A 13188-nucleotide genomic window follows, 5' to 3' on the forward strand; every position below is an offset into this window, starting at 1 on the left:
GCTGACACGCATTATAAATAATTAATATGAACTTGTAAAATATAATTATTTCTGGTCAAGGTTTTAAAGATTGATAATATCCAATTTAAGCTGTTAAAGCCGTAGCGGAACAATCACAGACACAACAAAAATATGCTAACGTAAACATCTTTAATATAATTGTTGGTAAAAGGTATTGACTACGTCTGTGCGATATGCAGGCGAGGATAAAAATAGGATAAGGGAAAATAATAAATAATAAAACCTGCCAGATAGAAAACATCGGTCGTAATATTAATATGTAATGCCCTTTTAATAAGATTCATGCCCAAATTACCAGTCACTAACGATCATTGTGGAATAAAACCAAAAACTAATTTCATTCTAAGTATTATGTAAATATGGTAACAGTTGCTACAGAAGGCTTAATATGAAATGGAGCGTATTTTTATATTATATAACGAAACAAAACGGTTTTTATTTTATTTATAGTCTTTGTTTGGGGCCTAATGGGATTAAAGCAATATTATATACGTAGTCTTAATTGGCTTTTATGTTTAAATTTATATCAAATACATTGTTTTGTACGCATCAGGATTTTTAAAAATATGTTGATATTTTTTAACGTTTTTTATTATGTTTACGTTTTAATAAAACTCGTGAATATAGTTCAATGCAGACTTGATATTTATCGTAACCCCTGTTTATTTAGCTTAATTTCTCGTGTATTTTTGTGAAGATAAAATGATTATGATGACTCCGTAAATTATATGCGATTCAAATCGCGACGCTTTTGTTTAGAATTACATTGTAGTTCTTTCATGTCGGCAATCATGTCGCCAGCTTGCAATGACACTGTAAAAAAAAACTCAATATTGCAGTTAGGATCGCCATCGCTATTGCTTCCTACTGAGACGTAGTGGTCATCAGCTTATAGATAGCATACAGCATCAGCTATGTAGATACTATTACGACTACCACTTCCACTGATCCTTTAGAGACTTCCAGTTAGGAAACATTTATTAAATTACAAAATGCATGATTTCTACAAGGATAAAGAACAAATTTTATTCAACTAAAATGAGTGAAGTGAGTAAATTTACCGATATAATATAAAATGCAACATGAATAACAGTAGTCATTTTCTTTAAAAAACACGATTAATATGCATTTGTTTGATCGATGCCTCTTGATCTTGATCTTGCCTTTGATCTTAAAATTAATCCATTATATTTCCTATCAAAACAAGTTAAAAGTTCGTAAGTCACTTAATTAAGCCATAATTTATAAAAAGTTCGCTTTTATATTTAAAAAAACCTTAATAATAGAATAAAACTCGATATGTTATCCACACTCAATTAAAATGTTACATTTGAATTTATTTGGTCAATTTTAACACTTTGTAAATCAGCAACAGCCTCTACCGGTTCACACATGTGGATATTTTTATATGCCTTTCAGTAACAGCCGACACAAACTATTTTAATAAAACTTTACTATTGACTAACAGAACATTCGACGAGTTTAATTATTCACAAACGGTTCTTGTTTTCACCAATAATTGTTTTGTTCTGCAAGGGACTGTATAACTTATGGATGTAGTTATAGAGTCGAGAATCATGTGTTAAGCTTAATAATAACATAGTGTAAGTTGAGGAAAATATATGAAAGACCATTAAAAGTTTTGCTTGCAATATGGTGGCGACTTAAAACGTTAAGACCGTTACTGACTATATTTTAATATTTTCTACTGGCATTATTTAAAATAAGAATAATTTATTGGAATTGACATAACAAAGGTACTACATAAAAAAGGATTGTTTTTACAATAACATGCTTTACAGTGACAGTCCTCACTCCGTTCTGGTATACAATACATACACACTAATAAAAGATTTTTTATTAATAACAGCCTAAAATCAGCTAAAATACTAATTATATAAACGGCTTAATATATATAGTTGCTAAATTAACAATAATAAATTTAGTCGACTTTAATATAAATATAGTGGTAGGTACTTCTAAGGTGGTAGGTAAAGATATTTTAGGTGCGAAGCGACTAGAAAGAATTTTCATTTTTAATGATCTCTCCATTCCTATGCTGCATTTCTTATGATTTTGCATTTAATTCAAATACATAATTCTTCAATTTAAACCACAAAAACAGCTTTCTTACAAGTATTGAAGGTACTTACTCGGCTAAAGTAATTGTGGAATGTTTGTTTTTATTTCTGTTTTTACGAAAAGAATGAAAACAACAATTATATTTTTAAATAAGTTTGAAATGAAAATTATCTGAAAATAAGTTTGAAAAACTTGCGAATTTAAATTGCTTATATCGGCAAGCAAGTACTTTCTCGTTAAAATATAAAATACAGAAATACAGAAATACAGTCTGCATTTAGAGTTTGAGTTTAGTTTACCGCCATTGTTTTATCTAGATTAATATCAGACAGGCTGCTTATATAAACAGGAAGTAAATTACCACCGCTAAACAATAAAGCTAATTAACGCTAAACTAACAAGGCTGACTTTCTAATAGGTGATTCTTTTACATTTTTTTTTTTTTGTATATTTACTGTCTTTTTATCATATTACAAACTGCTATATTAATCAGATCTAAATTCATTGATTTTTATAACTTCCTTCTCTGATATGTTGAAAGTATTTAAATTTTTATTTGCTTACTTAAAAATTATCCTATTACTATACAAGGTTAGATATAATAATGGGTCCTGGGGAAATTATGAGATTCTTCATAAGCACAACACTTGTATATTCGGCAATTATTATGCTGTCCGGTGCATTTGTTTTCGGTAAACTAAGATTTTTTCTTTTAAATATTTGAAACAATATCAAAATATGTGCGTTTGTTTAAATAAAAAGATTAATCTAAAAGAATTTTAACCTAATCTATTCTAATGTAATGCATCTTAACTATATACAGATAGACATAATACACTGTGCTTTAAAATAATGAATTTAAGTTTATTAAGCACAGTGAGTGAGCCGGGAAGATAGCGGCAAGTGGCGGGAAATAACGAGTAGGTAACGCTTGGTTACACTTTGTGAGTTCATAGCGACTACATGCGAAACTTTGACCTGCGATACATCGTCTGTTAGCTACGGCGAAGCCTAGCTTGGTTTCTATGTATTTTACGCTCACTACCTACTCGGCATGACACTCACTGATGAATTTATTCCATGTTTAATATATTTTGAGTATGCATTGCTAGTATATATTTCCTTATACTGCTGGGATCGCGAAATAATAAAATTATTGCCTGTTACACATATCGTAGCATCGTCGTCAGTGTTACTAGGTCACCATAATTTATTTTTCAATTAATGGGATTTATTTAAATATAATATTGTGATAATTGGAACTCGTGTTATTATCGGGTTACATACTATATATTGTGACGGGGTTTCTACTTCTTAATTTTATGTATGCACAGTTATTCATAACTTAATGTAGAAAAACAGAATACAGACCAACATTCAATTATCCACTATGCTTCTTTGTCCAGCGAATATATTCTCAAATTTGATAAATCGATCGTTCTTGTTTTCCAGTCAAGTGAAAGCCATCAAGACCACGAGATAAATTTAATTATTTTCCTACCATAAGCTAGCGGTTTGAATCACTGACCTGTTTTTGAATTATAAATAAATTTTAATTTTTTTTATTAAAATCAATCATTTGTTTCATGCTCATTTCACCGTGTTGTAGAAGTTGACTTGTATATGTCACTTGAATTTAAAGCTCCTCAGAAGAGCTTTTTTAATTTCACACATGTTATTAATAGTCACTACAGTCAAGTCAGTCAAGAAATAAAGATTATTATTATTATTATTATTAGTCAGTCAAAAGTACAATTGTTGGAACTAATTTCAGCGTAAGACCAACCAGGCTCCAGAAGATAAACTACTTCTTATATGGAAATTGTATTCGTTTTTATAACAAACTCCCAGGCGAAATTAGAGAATTATCACTAAATAAATTCAAAGCCCTCGTTAAACGTAAATTATTCAATAAAGCTTTTTATAAATTTGACGAAAATTTTAATAATCCTTGGGATTGATTTGCTCCAGTTCAAACAATTTGTATGACTCAAAACTTCTTTCTTTCCAGTTCCTCTTGCCCGCTCTACGCCCTTGCGAACTGGTAGTAAATGTAAATTTAGAATTAATGTAACAAATTTTCTGTTAATGTTCATAATTGTACTTGTTTATCTATATGAATTAAGTTATTTTGAGTTTGTGTTTGAAAAAGAGTTATTTAATTAACAGTGATAGCAAAAACACATTGAATGTTTGTCTTTGTCAGTCTTAAGATACTTTGGGCATGACAAAAACACTGCTACAATTTGAGCCGTAAAAATACTATATATATACGTAGGTGAATTCTGAACTGAGACTCCAGGTTATATTGGGCGTTTAATATTTCTTAAATTAATGTTATCACTTGTTTTATATAATTTATAACAATTTAAAACCTTGCACTGTAACAATTTAAAATTAAGAACTTTTGTCCATGTAAAAAGCTACAAAGATACACTACAAGGAACGAAGAATATATCAGATAGCCAATTCTTCCTATCGTCCGTCGTCTATATGCTTCTGTGTAACATTATTGTTTAGCTTTAAAGCTTATCTAAAACCCAAACGTAATTTAGAATCAAAGAAAAAAACAGTAGGTAAATAAATGAGACCGTTAGAATTCCATTTCTTTTTAATTTTAATTTCTCTGCCAGTTCTGAGCGTTATTTAAATTCTTTTTGTTTTAATGTTAGACGCCTTTGCTCTATCCTTTTTGCAATTACCTCGTAGTTCTCAGAGGTTTTTTTATGTTCAAGAAATACTTAAATTAATTTATTAGCTATAATAACGTCGGAAAAGTCCTTTGAGCTTTGGAATATAGCGTTTATAAATAGACATCCTTTACCAAATGGCATTAAGATGAAGTTTCCTTTAGAAAGTTATAAATAATAGGGACATTCCCTAGTGTCACATGAGTAGTTTTTTTGTTTGTTTAGAAATGTCTGGTGATTATGGCAGTAGTTGGATCGTCAGACATCATGAAGCAATCCTGGTGATTGAATTATTGTACCATATGTATGTTCTTATAAATTGCAACTTGTTGTGCATTGTAAATTTGTAGAAAACCACTTTTGAAGGTATTTTCCAAAGAAAACCATTAAGCAAATACAAAAATGTTATTATCAGTTTAAGTTATGAACGTCACAATATGTCTTAGTATAAAATAATTTTAGCTCGTTCTCAAAATTATAATTAGAAATTTTAAATGACGTTTTTGAGATTGGTTCGAGGAGGCAGATTAAATTTAATTTACTTTGGACTTAGTGTTAACAGTTAATTTTTTTCTACATTACTTTTTTTACATATTTTTTAAATAGTAACTTATCTATGTTATCGCAATCAAAAGATTCAAGAAATTTACCTTAACAAATGATTATTTTTATATTGATAATAATAGTTTAACATTTTAACCTTATACGCGATAATGTAACAATATATTTATTAATAACTTAATACAACACGGTATTTGCATAAATATTCTTTAATTTTCATTACTTTAATAATAAACTTATTTATAGAAAGAGAATATTGAAATTTAATATTAAGTAGTATTTTATAATTACGAAGTTACGTTTTTATAATAACATGTAAGGCATTAATTTCATAAAAAGGGTATAAAGGTTTTTAATCAGTTGCTATTAAATGCAAATTGAATTTATATAAACACAATATTGAAGTAAAAGCCAATACAAGCAGTATATTCCAAGTTTAGAGCAGTGACCTAGAGGGTGGTACTCTCATCCTTGAGGTCGTAGGTTTGATCCCCGGCTGTGCACCAATGGACTTTCTTTCGATGTGCGCATTTAACATTAGCTCGAACGGTGAATAAAACCATCGCGAAGAAACCGCCTTAGACCCCAAAAGTGGACGGCGTGCGTCAGGCACAGAAGGCCGATCACCTACTTGCCTATTCGATTAACAAATGATCATAAGCCATAATAAACTGACATTGATATAATCTTTATAATTTCGTAGAAATTAGGGTAAATAACTAAATCATTTATTGCAACTGCTAGGTTCTTGAGCTGGGCTTTGAAAAGGCTACAGACAGTATACGGAAGTACGTTTATTATTTCAGTGAAACTGTTGTTATCATTCTATGTTTGAATAGAAAACAGTGAATTAATTAGATGCAGTTTAGCAAAGAAACGAAGCGTGTCTCAAAGCTTCATATGTACATTAATTAGCGTTGCAGAGATCGGCTGTTTCCTTTGAGCTCAACTCCGTTTTAGTTATATGTTCCTAGCACCCATTGTTCACGTCTCAACTAAAATATTTATATGAAAAGTTCTTCAGAATAAGTTAGAATTATATCTATAAAAGAAAAAGAAAACTAAACTCGGACCTGTTGGCGTCCGCCATTCCATGACTGAGCGTTTTACAAGACAATTTTGGCCACGAACTACCGTTATGTGGAACCAGCTGCCCACTAAAGTATTTCCAAAACAATTCGACTTAAGGTCCTTCAAGAAAAGAGCGTACCAATTCTTAAAAGGCCGGCAACGCACTCGAAAGCCCTCTGGCATCGAGAGTGTTCATGGGCGGCGGTATCACTTTACATCAGGTGAGCCTCCTGCCCGTTTGACCCCTGTTCAATAAAAAAAAACTTGTAAAAACCAAGACATTTCAGTTAGATGGAGGCATATAAACGTTAAAACCTGAAGTGTATTTTAAAATAAAATTAATTATTAATTAATAGCTATGCAGCCCCTTTTTAGCCTTAGCCTGCTTAAGGATATTTTGCCATCGCAATCTCTATAAAATTATTCGAAGAATCTTCCACTATAAAAAGAGAGAGCAAGCTCGTCCTTCTGGATAAAGGCCCAGGTTTCAGAACCATAAGTGAGCACTGGTTGCAGCAGAGTTTTGTACAGAAATATCAGAAATATCAACTAAGGCTAAAGTAGCAGCGATTTGCTATCATAATACACTGACTGATTTCTAGACTGGGATTATAATCACTAAAATAAGGTTAATACAGAATTATTTTTAATATTTTACCGGCAAATTATTTTTATATATACGCAGCTGGTTGTTTCCAGATTAAATGCCCGCTGTAGACTTAGTCATAGTAAGATACGTGTATAATGCATAGGAATTGCATATTTTGTAATATTTAGTGAAAAAAAAACATATTATTTCTATTAGTCCTACAATTAAAGTAAGCACTGCAATATTTCGAGCCAATAAGACTCGAAATATCTATAATGCTCGTTAAAACAATATTTGCCATTCAGTAATGTACGAATGTCCTTGAGGCATACCATTAATATACGTATATAAACCATAATACGATCGAGTATCGTATATACTAATCTGGGATTATGACAACATAAATTTTATAGGGTTGGACATTAAATTGCCAAATGGGTATGATAACAGTACTGAGCTAACTCTATAGAGTAAAATTGGTATTTTTGCTTAGAAAAGCAAACTTAAATTAGCTTCAGTATGAACTCGTAACATTTATTATTTTATGTTGTTCTTGTTTCCTTTATAGCACGCAAAAATATTGTGTCCACCGTAATTGCATATTGTTAGATAATTTTTCAATATATTGTAATAAATATTTATTTATTAAGACAAACTTAATAATTATCATTTTAAAAGAAACAAAACTATTTGTTTTAACTACTAACAAAACGTTTTGTATTAAACATACATATTTAGATAACCTTGTCGACATCACAAGTATGTATCTGATATACAAAACAGGGTCTATATAAAAAACTCGATCGAGCACATGTCTTGAAGGACTAGTCACACTTTAACTAGACTGACTAGAATGGACTAGTTAACTTTTAACACTACTGGATAACATGTATAACGTGATGTATTTGCTATTGAGGAGCAATCGACCTTGAACGTGCGAACCGAACTTTCCACCAGGATGTAATGCGTTCGCATCACGCAAATAATTTTTATTGTGATGTGCACATTTAACACCCTCTCATACCTTCGGTTAAGGAAAACATGCTTGGGAAACCGGGATGCCTTAAAACCAAAAATGGACGGACCTATTTTCCTATTGGAATAAACAAATGATCACGAAAATAGTGACACTGGTTTCTTACTATTTGATATAGAAATTTACAATTTTTATTTACATACAGTTTATAACATGCTTTACAACAGATCCTGAACCTTCAAAACTTTCTAAATTGTAGTTTAAACAACAGTGATTGGTATGAAATTCAATTTAAAATTTTGTTATCGCCGGCAACAACAAAGCTTTTACAACAAGTCGAACCTCAATTACCTACTGTTTTCACCTTTAGAGCTAAAAATTTTTCATCCATAATTAATGAGTACATAATGAGTTCGGTATGCCACCTCAACTAATCGTGAAAGATAAACATTAGACACGTCTTGCCCTTTTAAAGTGACGAAGAGATTTTTCTCAGGTTTTTACGTCCGTTCCATGCCCTTAATTTGAGATATTTTCAGTTAGTAGAGTTGTAATTCCACTAAAATTCTATCATTGACATTCAAATCTTTCTAGTGACTTACTACAAGTATAAATATTTTTTTTAATTTTAAAGAAATCACGATTTATAAAAACATGAAAAAGATTTTTACAAGAAATTGAATGGATTTGGACAATATTCTCAATCAAGAAGGTTTAATTGTGGTTGGAGCGAGTTACTTAGAGTTTCTGGTCACGTTTGTAACGACCTCTCCAGATACGCTGCAATGACTAGTCAACTCTTTTACACTATGCTGTACGATTTTAGTATACATAAGTCGTACATAATTAAGCTTTTGTATAATTCAAAATTTAATAAAAATATATATAAGTAATATCTTGTATCAACGAAAAAAAGCACCTATCTTGAAAATGCATAATAGTTTGTATTATATCTTGGTTGTGAAGACACAGAGAGATTGTATGTTTTTTTATAATTCAAGTTGCGGTGAAAAAATTATAACATTTTTTTATACAAAAGGAAAAAATACTTGTAAAGACTTGTCTCATTTTGATTATTCTGATATTAATAATTCATCTTATATTTCCTACATTTTATTGTCTACAAAAAAAATCATTATAATCATATAATAAAAAATAAAATAAAAAGCCCTTGGTTATAAGACTGAAACAATAGCTTGATTTGAGTTGTAGGCAGTAATTATTTTTTTTTTAGAATTGGTAGTATTATGCCGTAATCGTAATATGTAAATGATGGATTTCATTTTAAGGAGGAGCGGGCACTGATGTATTGAGATATATTCGGACAAAATTCCAATTCGAATTCGAGTTAAATTCTCAGTTGAATAATGATTCCAATTGATTGTAACAGGTGCAAAAACTTATACAATAATGGTTTGGTTTAATTAATTACAATTGAACAACTGTCAAAAGGTAGAATTTTGAAAGCAAAACATTGTGGCCCTATTATCCTACTAATAATAAAACGCGAAAGTTTGTAAATATGAATGGATGTTTTTTTACTCTTTCATGTAAAAACTACTGAATGGATTTTTTTTAAACTTTACAGTAATATAGCTTATATAATTAACACATAGGCTACAATTTCTAAAGATATTGTGTGATTTGTGGAAAATGTCAAGCCAGTACATATGTAATGTACGTATATGATAGAAATGTTTATCTTAAATAATCCAATAAAAATGCCTGCCACAGTGATACTGTGGCGGACTTATTTATTGAATAAAACATATACTTTTATCGCTTTTGGTATTAAAAGTTAATAAAATATGTCTTTCACGTTCAAATGTTGTACGTTTGAACAAATATTATTTTATACACGCGACTCTCATCCCTGAGGTCGTAAGTTCGATCCCCAGCTGTGCACCAATGGATTTTTTTTCTATGTGCGCATTTAACATTAGCTCGAACGGTGAAGGAAAACATCGTGAGGAAACCGGCTTGTCTTAGACCCAAAAAGTCGACGGCGTGCGTCAGGTTCAGAAGGCTGATCACCTACTTGTTTATTCGATTAACAAATGATCATGAAACAGATACAGAATCTGAGGCCTAGACCGAAAAAAGATTGTAGCTCCATTGATTTATTTTACTTGATTAAAACGTATTTAAATTGACTAACCATGTGTTCAAGGGTTAGATTTAGGGCAAAATATTTGTAGATTAGCATTCATGCTCTTTGATGGCCTGAAAACAATGCGATCATTGTAATTTAGTATTAGAAAACCATTAAGTAAAAATGTTTCTTCCGATATTTGGCATTGGGTACCATCAACATTATATTGAAATAAGAATATAAAAAGACATTTAAAACAAATATGAAAATCCTTTTCTGTATCAAAAGCAATGATCAAATAATACAGACTTTATTTATTCGGCTGTTCATTTTCTTCATATAAAATCGAAAATTGGAACTCAATTATATCGGTGTAACGAAAGCTTTTTGCTTTTGTACGATTATTTGCTCAGATGGTATTAAATCTGATCGATGAGGGTAATTGGCTTCATACCTCTATAAGTTCTTTGCACTTTACAATACAATAAATACGTCGCTAAAGCGCTTATAAGTCTCGACTTCGAATTTGCATATTTCATAAATTACAATTTTTTTATATATTTATTAAGGCTTTATTGCTGACACCTAGTAAAATATATTAACACTTATTTAAGTTACATAATGAAGCTCAATTCTAATAAATAAATAGAACTTAAACCATTACATCATATGACCCGTTTTAGGTAATCAGCGTGTCCGGTGACACATAAGCCTCTTCCAACTGCTTCCATTCTTTTCTGATATTAGCTCTTCTTGTCCGAGTTCTGCCTCCTATTCTCTTTATATCGTCTGCCCATCTCTTGCTCTTTCTTCCTCTTTGGCATGATCTCAACTTTAGAACATGTTTCTGATATAATACCCAAATCTGGCAGCAGACATATAAATAAGTTGAACACCTTTTTCATAGCTACCATTGGGAATCAGAAGGAAGAAGGGACCAAAATCTTTTCCAGACGCAAGACACTCTTTTTTCTATCTCAATATCTATTTGGTCACAGAACGATATTGTTTTCCCTACATATTCGATAGCATCTCTGCCTATTTGTATGGTAATAGTTTCTCTATTCGTCATTACTTTTGTTTTAGGTTTGGTCATGGAAAGCCTAACTATCTTGCTTGCTTCTGTCAGCTGTTGCAGCATAGTTTGAAGCATTTTTGCGTTATCTGAAATAAGCACTAAGGTCGTTAAGTCCTGTGCCGTAAAGGTTTATGCCGACATTATCCCATTCCAAATTTCTAAATAAACTCTCCAAAATGGCTGAGAAGATTTTTGGGGACAAAGGATCGCCCAGTCTCACACCCCTGGCTATAAGAAATTGTTCACCGGTGGTCTCTTGTTTGGTATAAGCCGTGCTACTTCTATATATATATATATATATATATAATTTCTAAATAAACTCTCCAAAATGGCTGAGAAGATTTTTGGGGACAAAGGATCGCCCAGTCTCACACCCCTGGCTATAGGAAATTGTTCACCGGTGGTCTTTTGTTTGGTATAAGCCGTGCTATATCTAATTACACGTATGTAATTTTTTGGTATTCCTTGTTGAATTAAGGCTCTCCTGAGGCAATCATGTTTTATAGAATCGAATGCTTTACTGTAGTCTACAAAAGCGATGTATAGCTTGTTCTATGTGTGCATTGACTTCGGTATTCCTATAGATGTTGGACATTTCATTTCGTACGAGCAAGTGTTAGATGCGCACATTGACTGAAAGTTCATTGGTGCACAACCAAAGATCGAACCTGTGGTATAAGAGTCGCAGGCTGACGCTTCTAGGCCAACACACACACTGTTATATTAGTGTGCACAATACAATAAAATTCACAAAATTCCTTTTCGCTATAAGATTAATTCACCCATAGAAAACTCTATCACTGCAAAGTCGGGATGATAGGATGTTGTTAAGCACTTAAGTTAAATGAAAAGTGATAAACTGTTTAACATCGAAATACTCCAATTTCAAGAATTAACACGCCACACAAGAAATATGGTTTCATAAAGTTCGTTGAACTGATCATAATGAATTTATTACTTTCCCATATCAAACCCAATTTATTTTTCTTTCGCCTCAGTGTATTTTTATTGATGTAATTCGAACTGCCTTCTGTTCGGTTCAGAGTTTAATTCCCGTATATTAAAAAAATATGAAATTCACGTAAAAATGTAACGTAAAAGCTACATACAATTAAGAATTTATTATAAAATCTGAGATGTTTTACATGAGACGAGATAGTAAAACAAGGCAAAGTTACGGCCACTTCATCAAAAATAACACGGTATATTAGTGAAATAAGGTTTGGTATGCGAATTTCTAATATTGCAAATGATTTGTTTCTAATGGCAACGTAAATATTTACGTAATTTAATAATATTCATATTATGTGAATTAGAGAGCGTGGTTTAGCTCTTAGCGGGGACTGCTAATATGAGGTCGCTAAGTTTTGGCTTGTGGCCAAAAACACTCATTAAACAGCTTGTGGTATACATATAGCATTCTCATAATAAACAGTACCATAAAGCGAGTCTGCAGCACATTTTGTTGTCCAAATTTAAAGTCTATGGAGGCAGGTCGATATGCATAGAGCAGAGTTTCCATATTGAAAAAAATCCTTTCTGTTTTTCTGTAAGATAAACCTAAACATTAAAATTATTTTAACTTAATTTCATTTAATATGTGTGTTTTAAATTGATATAAAAACATATATTGTGCATAGACGGTCATCCGAAGGCTGTTGTGTAGTAAATTACAATTCTTTCTAAGTTTGTATAGCGTCACTTTTACATACTTTAATATTTTTAAGGAAATTGTTGCTACATTACCTTTTTTGAAATATGTCATATAAACCTGCTTTAATTTAAACTGTACAGAAGTACTACATTTGAAGGCAAATGTCACGAACAAAATCATCGCCTCTGCAAAATGAATCCATAACTTAGTCTGTAGACACAATTTAGCGCTCGTTGTACCACAAACTTAGCGGCGACAAATTGATGAGACTGCTCATGTATTCTCCTGCTATTTAAACTTGTTTCCACACTATTAACATGTAACTAACACTGTGGGTACTGTTTTGACAGCATATTATTTATATAAAATGACCT

This window comes from Pieris brassicae, chromosome 4 (genome assembly GCF_905147105.1).
Source record: "Pieris brassicae chromosome 4, ilPieBrab1.1, whole genome shotgun sequence".
Lineage (NCBI taxonomy): Eukaryota > Metazoa > Arthropoda > Insecta > Lepidoptera > Pieridae > Pieris > Pieris brassicae.